Source organism: Neopsephotus bourkii, unplaced genomic scaffold (genome assembly GCF_033783945.1).
Source record: "Neopsephotus bourkii isolate Nb327-2 ecotype Australia unplaced genomic scaffold, CSIRO-AGI_Nbou_v1 NB_1572, whole genome shotgun sequence".
Taxonomy (NCBI): domain Eukaryota; kingdom Metazoa; phylum Chordata; class Aves; order Psittaciformes; family Psittacidae; genus Neopsephotus; species Neopsephotus bourkii.
In genome coordinates, this window is record NW_026902048.1 from 4,234,101 (window position 1) to 4,246,865 (window position 12,765).

A 12,765-nucleotide genomic window follows, 5' to 3' on the forward strand; every position below is an offset into this window, starting at 1 on the left:
TAGTTTGCTATTAGTCTACTTTAAGGTATCACTATTTAGATGAAGGGGAGACCTACAGAAGCTGAAAATAGGGACAAGGAAGAAAGTACTGGAGGGGTATCTGTAGATCATAACTATCCCACTGAACTTAGTTGAATTAGCTGAATTGCTAATGAATGGAAAATCATCCTCTTCAATAATCATTGTTTTTTGGTAAAAAAAGTTTAAAGGATATGTCAAGGATGTATGTGTATGTATCATGATGAATAGAAACAAAAAGGGAACTTTTCAGGGAGGTTCTGCTTGAAAACTTGGAAAGACACAATCCTAATAAGCTAAGCTCTAGTAATCTTTGACCACACAGGTGCTTTATGTTCTTCGAAGGTCAAGTCCTCATTTGCTTATACTCTGGCGAAAATACAGTATGATGAGCAGGGCTGGAAAATGTTTTTAAGGATGGTATGTTAGGTGATAGTAAAGATTTGGAAATCTGAAGAAACAAAGGGTGAGACTCCTGACAGATAAATGCAGGTCTCTGCATGTAGAGAGTTGCAGCTTTAAAACAGACTAAAAACTAATATGTGTACTTCACTCAATAGGAATGGGCTTAAAAAACACCTACAATTCTTTCCTCATTTGAGGCCTGAATGGGAGGGTAATACAGCAATCATTATAGGGTGTTAAAAACAAATCAGCCCTTGTGTAATTGGGTACAGCTTCCCTGAAGCAAGTAGAGTTTGCACCTGTTTGAACCAGGGCTTCATCTGGTCTGCTGAAGGTGAGTCTGAGGCCCACCAACACCTTTCAGATGGATCTACCATAAGTCAACAACTGATGATAACAACCTCCAACCCCAACAGCAAACAATCCTCATTCCAGAAGAAGTGTTTGGAGCCACAGGGGAATACTGGGAAATAGAGCTATTTTGAGAAAGAATGGGCTTTCTGCAAATAGCTGTGATTAGTTCTGAATGCGCACTCCACCAGTGACCAAGGTATTGCAGCCATCTTTTTCTATTGTATCTATAGAGATATAAGGGAGATACAGGAAGATTATACAAATTAAGGAGGATGCATGTATAGTCACATATTAAGGCAGTAATAGATTTGAAGAGCTATTCCTGACTGTGTCTAGATTAAGCAATTCTGATGATGAACCTTAGTTAAAAACAGTTATCGAGATACAATCAGCTTTACACATTACATATTCCAACCCCAAAAAGGAAACAAAACAGAATCAAAGTTTCTAATCAGTTTATGATCCACAGATTTTGCCAGCCAAACTTATTGGAAGAAGTAATGTAAACAGAAAGATGCAAGCAAAGTCAGTTAAGTGGAATTTAAGCTGTCAAGCTACAGTCTAGAACTCCATTACCATATCTCCTCATGTTGTTTTTTTTTTTAATAGTATTCTCTGAAAAGCACTAGATGTAATAAAGTCAATTTAAAATTTGTTCTACCAATCTTTTGCATCTGTAATTTTCCCATTAAATGTAAATGCCCATGAGGCATGCTATTTGCATTACATTGCATTTACAGTCTTTAAAACAAACTATAAATCCCCTCCTTGTTTCATGTGATTGATGCTGTGTGTATAAATACCACCATAAACCTCAAAGGGGGCTAACAGTGACAGTAAATTAAAGTTTTCAAGTCTGGCAGCATCTCAGCACTTCAGCCCTTGATCTTAAGCAGCGTTGTTAACCCCCGCCTCATTGCCCTCCTGAACTCACCTTCCCCCTGCCTCCCCCTTTTCTTCTTTTCCCTCTTTCCTTATTCTATCCCTACTCTGATTTCCTTGGGAAACACCTTTCCATCCATAGAAACTGAACCAAGGCAGGAATATGCTGTTAATTAAAAAACGGCTGCAGCTGTTTGCTAGATAGGACCAGGTCTTTGCTGTCTTGGCCTACCAGAACTCAAAACTCTCAGGCTAGCTTGGCTTTGTAAACAATAGTCAGCCACAGCTTTTTTGATTATCCAGCACCACTCCAAGAATCAACTGGCTTTGAGGGTATTTATTCTTTCTATGTTTGGTTTGGTTTTTTTTCTTCTATTTTGACTTCCCTTCTCTTTTTGATTGCCTTTCTCTGATTTACTTTCTGGTCATGTGCAGAAGAAAGAAATTGAGAATTGAGGGAAACCTGCTCCAAGATATAGGCATGCATCATTGTGTCATCATTAAATGTTCCAGTTAATAGGTAATTCCAATTTTGTTTATCAAGTTTTGTTATAAAATCAACACTCTCTTGATCCTATTGAATCTTGGCTTTATAAGATAACAGTTTCTCCTGTGATGTCTGCCACTGTTTAAGTAGGAGACACGGTTTATGCTAAAATTATCCAAAGGATTGCTCTGTGGGCCAAACACAACCTCCTCATAGGTGAAGCGTAATGCAGGCAGTGGGGTAATGCTCACTTGCCACCACTAAGAGTCTAGTTCTCTATTTTTCACATGAGAACCAAGCACCACCAGCTCAGCACTCCATCCTACAGTCAGGCAGAAATATGTAATGTTTTTCTGTTTTCTTAGAAAGAGAAAATTATTAATGAGAGAATATTGATGCTATCATATAAAATCTGTGGGGCAGAGGGAGTTCTTTTCAGATCAGGGAATGATCTCTGGGGGAGAGAAGGCTGTGGCAGCTCTCCTATCACTTTTTTCTCCCTCCCTTCATACTCAAGGGGTTCTCCTGCCTAGGAATGAGATTTTTATCTTCACTATGGCTGTGCAAGTTGTTGTCTTATGTAAACCTCTCTGATATAACCTTTAGAAGTCGATGATATCCAAAGTCCTATCAGGCTGCTTTATGTCAGGAGGAACATTACAATCAAAATGCTTTGCCTGCAAGATTTCTGAAGAGTATCAGTTTTTGGTAAAAATTAGGAATGGGCACGATCATTTGTTTCCTTAAAAAGGCTGGGATACATACGAATGTGAAAGGAATGGAAATAAGCTAGGAGTTTTGTCAACAAATTTGAGTCCTGAAATAAAGTGATGCCATTCAGGCTGGGTTACCTTTAAAACCAATTTAACAGCTACAGAGGGTGTAAGGCATTAGCATTTTTTTCCTGAAGACAAGTATGTTATGTGTGTCTTTGCTGAACATCGATAATGTTATTCAGCAATCTGCATCAAAGTATGCAGCACAACGACTCAACAGGTGAGTGCTGATGGCTGTTTAACTTCCTATAACAAGGCTCCCTATGGGTTTTATCTTGGAATGCAGTTACCCATAAGTCTGACGGTAGCCAAAGGAAACCACAGTATTTCATTTCTTTTGACAAAGAGGTTTAGAGGTGCCCAGAGCACATATAGCCAAGCCCAGGTTTATTTGTGCATTTGACTGATATTGAGTAACATTTCACTGAATCTTGCCAAGTTTGGATTTTATAATAAGCCACCAAGCCAATCCTAGCTGCTACAGCTTCGGTTTGAGTGCTGTATCTCCTTATTGTCTTAGGTTTCTTGTCTGTAAGGCTGATGATTGTTTTGGCTTCTCTGTGCTTTTGCTGTGAAAGAATTCCCAGTAGCAGTCTCATCAGCTATGGGTGCAAAGAACGCTGCACATAGTGATGGCTAGTAGCATGGACACAGAGAGAGGTACCAGCCTAAGAGGCATTTTACATGAAAACTTTAAAAAGGATGGTGGTATGGAAGCATTTTCTGATCTAGTCTCATCAAAAGAAGGTTAATCTAATGCTCAGATAATGAAAACTGTTAGGAACCTCACTGTTTTCATTCTGAAGCACCCCTTCTTAACCCTTTATTACCAATCCCTGTGCCCCCTCTGTTTTGCCCTTTAATGTTCTTTGAGTTACTTGGACACCCTGTTCTTTCAAAGTTGTTATAACAGTTTGACTGCAGTCAGCTGCATGACGTTTTCAGCAGTGGTCTGGGGACATGGTCCCTAATCTTATGAAGAAGTCGCTGAATGGCTCTTTTAAGCATCCCTTGATTTCCTTATTAGAGGGAGTTCACTCAAAATCAGGAGCTCAATGTGTGTCTTGCAGGTCAGAGAAATAACTCAGGACCTTCCTTCTCCTAGAAATGAATCTCTTGAGAGTTACTTTTACTGCAATCAGATTAAAATTTACGAAGAAAATGAATAAAACCCAATTCTGATAGTACTAATATATATACACATGTGCATCTATATATTTTAAATACACTTAAATTTCATTAGCAATGATTGTTTAGAGAAACATCATTACATTCCTGGGCTTGGGAGCCTTCTCCAGGGTTGTGAACAATCAAAGATTTATTTGAGCCTTCTGCACACTGGGAAATGAAGACACAGAATCTCATTATCATGTCTATTAAAAGGCAGAATCTGGGGTACATCTAAGAAAAGATGTATTACTTTTTAAACTGCACTGCAAACTGTGAAGTACTACAGGGACTTGAACTATTTAAAAATACTCTGGGCTTATGAGTAAGAAAAAAATAGGGTCTCTTTCCCAAACAGTATAAAAATATCACGCCATTAAGTTCTGCTGTTATTGCAGTCTTGGAAATATGATTGTATCTACTTTTCCTTGAAGCTGGTTGATCCCTGAGTTTGATACTGGGGTCGAGGGACCATGGAGGGCTACCAGAGTGAGTTACTTAGGGGACAATGCAGTGGGGGGTATGAACAATGACCAGTTAAATTCTAGTTAACCCCAATTATAAACCTTCACCTTTGTTAATTAGATTAATTCATCAGCAAGCACTATGCTTACAGTGTGGTGGAGGTGTGCGATCCAACATTTTCACCATTTATTAAAAGTTAAAATCTTTTATGTCATCAGTCTGTTGCTCACAAATGGCCATGCAATATATTACAGTAAAGGTAAAATCAGGTTAAGTTTACCTATAAATTAGAAGGTAACATTTATTCCAAGGATCTTTCTTAGAAGTGAAAAATTTGCCTTGCAAGCACTTTCTGCAGTTATTAAAGTTCTCTAAGCTATGAATCTGAGAGCTTAATTAAAAGCAACAGAGACATGTCCAAGGAAGGAAAGAAAAGGGCTGAATGTCACTATAGGCAATTTTCTTAGATTTTCAACATCTCATTCTTCCATTGATCTGTGTCCAAAATTGTCCATGCATTGATGCAATGTCTTAACACACTGACCTCTGGAGACCAAAGTCCAGTCAAGGTCTGTTTAAGGCAATGGGTGATGGCTAATGTGTTGCCTTCTGGAGCAGAAAGGTTGGTTATACTTTCTGGTGTCCTGGTGGTCATATATCCATGTGGACTTCCCATCAGAGAAGAAAAGGTCATTTTACTGCAGGTGTGGAAAGCAAAGGGCAATCTTGAACAGCACCTGTTTGGTCTGTGTTGGTTTTATAAATCTTTTTCACAAATGTGAGAACCACTGATCATTTTTCACGCTAGCAAAACCCGTGCAATTAGCTTGCGTAAACAGAGACGAGTTTTGCTCTCAGCCCCATATGTGCAATAAATTTATACTGATCCCACTAAATTCAATGAGGGTAATTCCTAATTTATATTTGTGAGAGATCTGCATTTTGCCCATGAAATACTTTCGACAAAATGACTCAAAGTCATTTGTAAATCTTGACAAGCTCTATAACATCCCTTTGAAACAGAAGAATGCTGTACAAATGAAACACGTTTATATGTTTGCAGCTTGCAGTTGTGTAAACTGAGGCAGGAAAGCCCAGTTCCTGTTGATGTCATAGTTAAATTTCCCATTTAAGTGAAAGATCTGTACTGACAATATTCAAAGGGGCCTGCAAGAAAAGTGTTTACTAAAATCAGATATTTTTTAACATTTAAAAGTATTTCTATGAGAAATGGCTACAAAAGAAAAGAAAACATGAACTATGGGAGTACTGTTTCACTCTCCATCAGTGCCCAAACACCTTCCTGTTTCTGCAAAGCAGGATCTTCTTTTAACCCTGGTTCTTCTTTTCTAATTGTGTGTGTCAACACTGGATGAAGGTTTGCATTCTGGGGAAGATCTTCTGTTGGTTAAACACAGGTGTAAAACAGTGCAGAAATCTTTCTGAGATTTGTTGAAGAAGCCACATTTTGGGTTTGGAAGAAGGCATTAAATGTAAAATCATATGGGATTTGCCTCTGAAAATGTGTGTTTGCTTAAGAGATTGCTGCAGTAGATTTCTGTCTCGTTATATGTTTCAACATGCCTCTAGTTTGCAAGGTTCTGGACTAAAGAGATACTTAAAGGCAAGCATAGCGTCTTCACAGCACGAAAAAGGCAGGGAGCAGCTGAACTGGAATAAATGCAGGAATAACATCTTCTTAAAGCTGTTACTCAAGGTAAATAGGAAATGGGTTTAGTCATAATTAAGAAGACTTTGTAGCTGCTGCAATTATTCTGTACCAAAGATCCAGAAAACTGTCCCTTTTCCTATCCTCTACATAGTGATACTGTTACGTTCGCCTCTCCTTGAAAACCCAAAGATTTTATGAGGCAAGTAAACAAAAATTCCAGATTATGGAAATTGATGAAAGCACACAATGCTGCCTTTCTCAGTGTTCAGACTCAACTAATTAGGGATTAGATTATTCAAGAGCAGCAGATCAATTAGGATTGCTTTCTGGAAAACAAAACCCCACAGTGAAATGTAGTTACCTGTTGAAAAGTGAAAGAAATCATGCCCAAGTACAATGGATGGATCAAAGCACAATACTGCACATTGACAAAATAAATTATGAAAACAATAATCATGTTTATCCAATCTCTTTGTGTAAAACTGTTATTTTGATTCCAGTGCCAGCTGTCTGAAACTTTAATTTAAGTGCTTGCTTGAGGCAAGACATTTGGGATACTAGTTTAGAATGTTTTATAGCCTAAGCAATATGTTTTACTAACCTCAAATGCTATGATGATGATTTTAATGGTAACTATAATATGTTCCAGGGGGTTCCAGGGTGATCTTTGATTTTACCAGAATGCTTGTGTGCTTAATGAACCCTGAAATTTTTGGTTCCATTTGCAGCCAGCTCCTCAGGAGTGATCGGGGACTTCTCTGCAGGAGGTGAGTACTTTATGTTTTAAAGGGAGACAGTAGTAAGCAACGTACTGCACTACCTTTACAGCAGTGTCAAACGGGTGTGTGTAATCTGGGGAAACAGTTAAAAAAACTAGCTCTACATGTCAGTAATATAAAAATACTGAGAAAAAGAGATGGTTCATAATTCACTGAACTATTAGCATCAGTGGTTGGTGCTTGTTTGCATGCTGAAGAAAAACACAGTATCTCTTTGCTTGTGGTGTGAGACTCTTCTCCAGAAATCTGGGGTCCTTGCTGCTTGCTCCAGAAGGGATCAAGACTGCATGGCAAGCGAGAATCCATCTGAATTTGATTCATAAGTCGGCTTCAATTATACGTGCTGGGAGTGAGATGGCTTTGCTCTTGAAACTGTGGCTCTCTTGTTGCCCCCACATAACCCCTTGTCTTTGTGCCTCAGTTTCCAGCAACACAACAAGGCTACTGCCACTTGCAGGGAACCAGAGAATCTCTTCAATCTCTGTGCTCATTTCTAGCACTAAATGCACACCATAAGGTTTGGTATGAATAAAAGTTTTAGAAGGATTCTTCTTATGTCCAGTGAGTTTTCTGAAACCACTGAAGTGCATGATAGAAACGTATTTGGTGGTTTTGTCTACTGTCTTCTAAAATACAACACTGGATAAAAACTGTTAACGAATATCTTTTAACTACTGGAATTCCAAATGAGTTCTATAAAGATCTCTTCAGGCTAAGGGTAAGGTTCTTTTTTTCTTTTTTTTTTTTTTGTTAATTTTACTTGTTTTGAATGAAATATATAATCCTTTTCAATGTGGCTTTTGGCACTTCAACACATGGGCTAACCCAGAAATTAATGGCTTATTGAAATAACAACTTTGAAAGGGATTTTTTTCAAAGAATGAGAAGGATTTCATTTGCTGCATGCTGGCACACTGATTCATTCATGCTTTATCAGGGCAAAATGAATGTTTGCCCTAATGTATATATAATATATATAACTATACTACATAATTATGTTTTCCAGCAGGTTACCTAATTTCACTGATTCAAAGATAAAACTAATTCATTGAAAATAATCAGTCCTGTCTTTTTCATTTTTAATTTTGAAATTAGTATTCATTTTGAAAAACTATGCTCTTAAATCATTTTAAATACAAAGCAATTCTTGGGCAAGTATTAATAAAACGAAAATCTGGGCCTGGATCTCGTGGGTCTAATGCATTAACTGCACATGTAGCCTTCACAAAGCCATTAAGTCCTAAACTAATCCCGTGTTCCCCAACCTACAGCCTCTGGGCCATTTGCAATACTCCAGGATGATTTTTTCTGGCCCGTGACTTGCACTCTTCCTCAGTTTTTCCTGACAGCTCCTCATGGCTCAGCTCAGAGCTGTGTGTGTCATTTGATACAATTAGCAATCAGATCTCTGTTCCTAGCTAGCAGCCTTTTCTCTCTTTAATTTGAGGTCTCAGTTTTCTAAGCTTTTATTTACCAGTTCTTCTCTATTACTGTATTTTAAATGAATTTTGCACTCCGAAGAATGTTTGTCTTCTTGTCTTTTACCTATACAGTATTTGGTGGGTTATTTACCCATTGCGCATTCTTTTTACAGGTGGACATTCTCCAGGAAAGAAATCAAAACACAAACTTTACAGTGTAGGTTATGCGGCTGCAATAGAATAACTGTAATTCTGAGTTAATTCATATAACTTCTTTTACTGATTATTTTCCCCTTTCTGAGTATAAGCAATGAACCTGAAACATGCTCACATAGTTGGATGATTTCATTTGGAGAAATTTGGGAAATTGTTTTTGTATTATTTATTCAGTTTTACTGCTGGTAACAAAACAATATATAACCAAATGAGAGGTTATTTCATTCAGCCAATTTGTTTTCTCTGATGCAGACTGAATGTTTCTAAGTCATCCTGAACTCCACTGAGTTTGACATCCGTCAGACAACTTGGGTCATTTTCATTCCATTAGCATGAGTTTCCATTGCAACAAATCCTTTCCCTGCTCAAATTTATGTCAGAGATAATCATCCAGATCTTGTCAGTTTTCACTATTAACAGGCTGAATGAGTTCTGATATTAGTAAACATTTTATTTTCTTGCACATACAACAAAGAAATATTTTATTCTATTTGCATCTAAGGCTAGCAGATGCAAAGTGGTTTTGCATATTTAGTTTAAATGGATTGACATGGCTTTTATAGCTGTAACTCCTGATTCATGATCTGTGGTATGGAGTAAATCTATGAGGTCATCAGAATATCATTGTGGTCTAGATTTTTTCCACTTCTAAGGCAGGGATGCTGCACACCAACAGCAGACAACAGAGACATTTTCACAGAACATTTTCAATATGCAGAATGATATGCAAGTAGAAAGCATCAGTATCTTTTTCCCAAAAAGCAATTTCAATAAATTATATTAAATTCCAGTACTCAGTAGATCACCTGCAGCCTTAGTCCCATGTGCAAACATCCAGTTCTGTGTACAAACAGATGAACTCTCAAATAGTTGACTATATTGACTGAGGTGATAGAGCATGTCAAAGAGCAACAAAACTGGTGAAGATTCTGGAGCACATCTTATGTGGAGTGACTGACGGAACTGGGATTGTTTGGACTGGAGAAAAGGAGGTTCAAGGGAGACCTTATCACTCTGTACAACTACTTGAAAGGAGACTGTAACAAGGTGGGGGTCAGTCTCTTTGCCCAAGTAACAATAAATAAGACAAGAGGAAATGGCCTTAAGTTGCATCAGGGGAGGTTTGGATATGAGGAAATAATTCTTCACTGTAAGGGTTGTCAAGCATTGGGACAGGCTTGGATAGGGCAGTGGTTGAGTCACCATCCCTGGAGGTATTTAAAAGACATGTAGATGTGCTGTTTAGGGACATAAGTTAGTGGTGGACTTGGCAGTGCTGGCGTAATGATTGAACTTGATCTTACAGGGCTTTTCCAACCTAAATGATTTCATGATTCTCTGATTCTATACATTTTGAGACAGAGCAAAGAAATTTAACATAGAATGTAAAAGCTGTGTTTGAAAAGACTTGTCAAATGAGAAAAAAAGTATTAGTCTGGATGAGATGTGTAGGAGCTTAGACCCAAATATATCAGCTGAGACCAGAAATATATCTAGTTCCAAGTGTGCTGTCTTCCACAGAAGCCAATGAGAGGAAGGAGTATTAGAAACATGGCCCGTGCAAGTCTCAGAGATTATGGTTTGAAATAGTAAACATTCTGGAAATGCAGAATGTCCAAATAGAATAAATTCGTCACTTTGATTCTAATCCCCTCTAGAGACAAGGGAATTAATTGCTCTGTCTATATTCCACTTGGGTTTGTTTGGGTTATTATGTGCATCTGTAAGTGTGAACTTTTCCCTTTGTGTGGAAAAAAGCAGAGAACTCCCATCATAATGGAAATCAGGTAAAGTATACAATGTAAAGAAACCGATAAGGTTAGACTCAATGCTGCAAGTCTACGGCATTGATTGGACAGTCCTATTTGGCCTTGAACTGACAACTCCCATTTAAAGCAGTAAAAAAACCTTGAACACTGTATTTATTCATTAGAAAAAACTCCAGTTATGAGCCTCTTGGTAAAGACAAAAGGAAAGTGTAATTTTAGAAGATACCTCATATTCAAATCTGATTCAATATATATTAAATCTATGGGAGTCTATGACACAGCAGGAACTAATTGAGATTCTGCAATATGCAAGAAAAGAAATTCCATTGCATTTTTATATAGTTTTCACTGTGTGAAGAGGATTTTGAACATTGAATTCTGGCTGGGAAAGCCTCGCAGTGCAGACGTTATTAATAATGCTGAAATCCACATACAGTATTTCCTGTTGCATCTCAATTATTAGATTTAATTAGAATTAAGTAGCCAGGAAAAGAACAGCAGTAACATTCAACGTACAGTAAGGTGCATATATAGTGGGAAACCCTCATAGTCCAATTGTGATATGAGATATAAGACCACCCATGAGCACTGGAGTATTACATCCATCAGTATGGTACAGGTTCCTTGTTACCCAGTAAGAGTCCTTCTTTTCATCCCACTCTTATAGATGCAATAATTTTGCCTTTACAGTTTGTTTCATTGAACAATGAAAATAGAGGAGTTGATTGCTGCAAAAAACATGTATCTTAATATGCATTTTATACTTTTGCCTATATATTTCTGCAGAAAATCTGTTACAGATCATAAAAAACATTTCTTAAATAAAAACACATCTTAAATGCACCCTGTGAGTGCAATTAGAAACATTTCCCATCATAGAGCAAAGATAATGTTTCCTAAACGCTCTTAATTTCGTACATCTGCTACGCTCTGTCATGAATTTTTTTCTCCTCCAAGACAATTTTTGAAGGTTTCTGCCAATGTAATTCAATTTAAAGCTTTTAATGTCAGCTCAATGGGTCATGCCACTTTCTCCACATTTGTATTAGGCTTAGGGAAGGCAGAAATATGATGAACACTTTTCAGCAGTAGCTTATATTCATGACAAATGGCCATTGCATTTTTTTCTCCATTATTTGTTGACCATATTTTGCAATCATTGGTAATTTTTTTATCTCTTTAATGTATACACACACATGCATACAGGCATGTACGCTTCTATTCAGAATCCTTTTATGTGGCATTTTCTTAGGCCACAAGTCACCTGTATTGCTTTTAAAACTACAGGGTGTCTTCCTCATTCACTTGTCTTCAAAACAAGTCTGTAATGATTTTTGGGCTGATTGCTGAACAATAACTATAGATTAATTTTTGACATTGCCTAGAAACTATGTTCAAAGGGTCTGACTTGACACTACTATTCATTTTTGAAAGCTACCAGTTCTGCTGGCTGAACAATCCCCAAGTTCTGGAGTAAGTTATATTTGTCAGAAAACCATAATATCCTGGATATGACTACATTTGTTCTGTTTTTAATAGTGTTACTGTGGAATTTGAGCTCATTTGTTGTGCATTAGCTGCTACATCTGAATAATCACATTTTGACTGAATACCAGGAAAATACCCTCGAAGTCCTAGAATATTCTGTGCCTGGGGAGAAAAAATTTGCCATGAAGAGATGGTGATTCAGGATTCACTGTTGCTAAGAAGCCAGGTTTCCTCAGTGCTTGCTAGTGGCTACTGAGAGAAGAGAACTCCAGGACTGCTCCACTGGAAGCTCTTTGCAGCCTTTGCCCATTGAAATTACAGAGCTTTGCTTTCCTAAGCCATCTAATTATAGTGAACCGTCACCATTATCCTCACTCAGAGACAATCTGTCTCATTCATAATATCACATCTTCCTATATCACACTGCTCTCTTGACCGTGGTGATAAATGCTCAGAGTCCAGATTTACTATCAGTAACTCTTGGGAACATATTTAAGTTATACTGACACACTGCCTCAGTTTTGCTGGAGTGCTGCATTCAAAAAGCTTCCCAAAATAGGTGTGGATGTTTTCAACAAAGACCAAGACTGTGTACATCTTCCATTACCCCAACTTTGCTAGCAATAAGAGCATCACAGTCTCATGAATGTAGGCCTGTCCTCAAAAGCTGGTTCACAGACCTCTCAGGAGCTACCTGTCAACTTCTCAGTTGGGTTTTATTTCCACTAATTCTCAAAAAGAGTTTGCAGTTATCATAATTCTCAAGTAACAACATACTGCACCAATGGAGGACTGAGTTAACAGAACTGATTTATGGAGCCATGGTCTATGTTTCAACATGTTCTTTCATCCTCAGATGGGGTGTA

The 12,765-nt window shown here is 37.7% G+C and overlaps 1 long non-coding RNA gene across 1 annotated transcript; it reads left to right on the plus strand.

Moving 5' to 3' along the window:
• The first annotated feature begins 1,878 nt into the window (after positions 1–1,878).
• On the plus strand, positions 1,879–12,486 carry LOC133221978 (uncharacterized). The gene is made up of 4 exons (XR_009728141.1): positions 1,879–2,179; positions 6,145–6,271; positions 6,959–6,993; positions 11,951–12,486. It is a non-coding gene; the product is annotated as an uncharacterized LOC133221978 (long non-coding RNA).
• Positions 12,487–12,765: the final 279 nt, after the last annotated feature.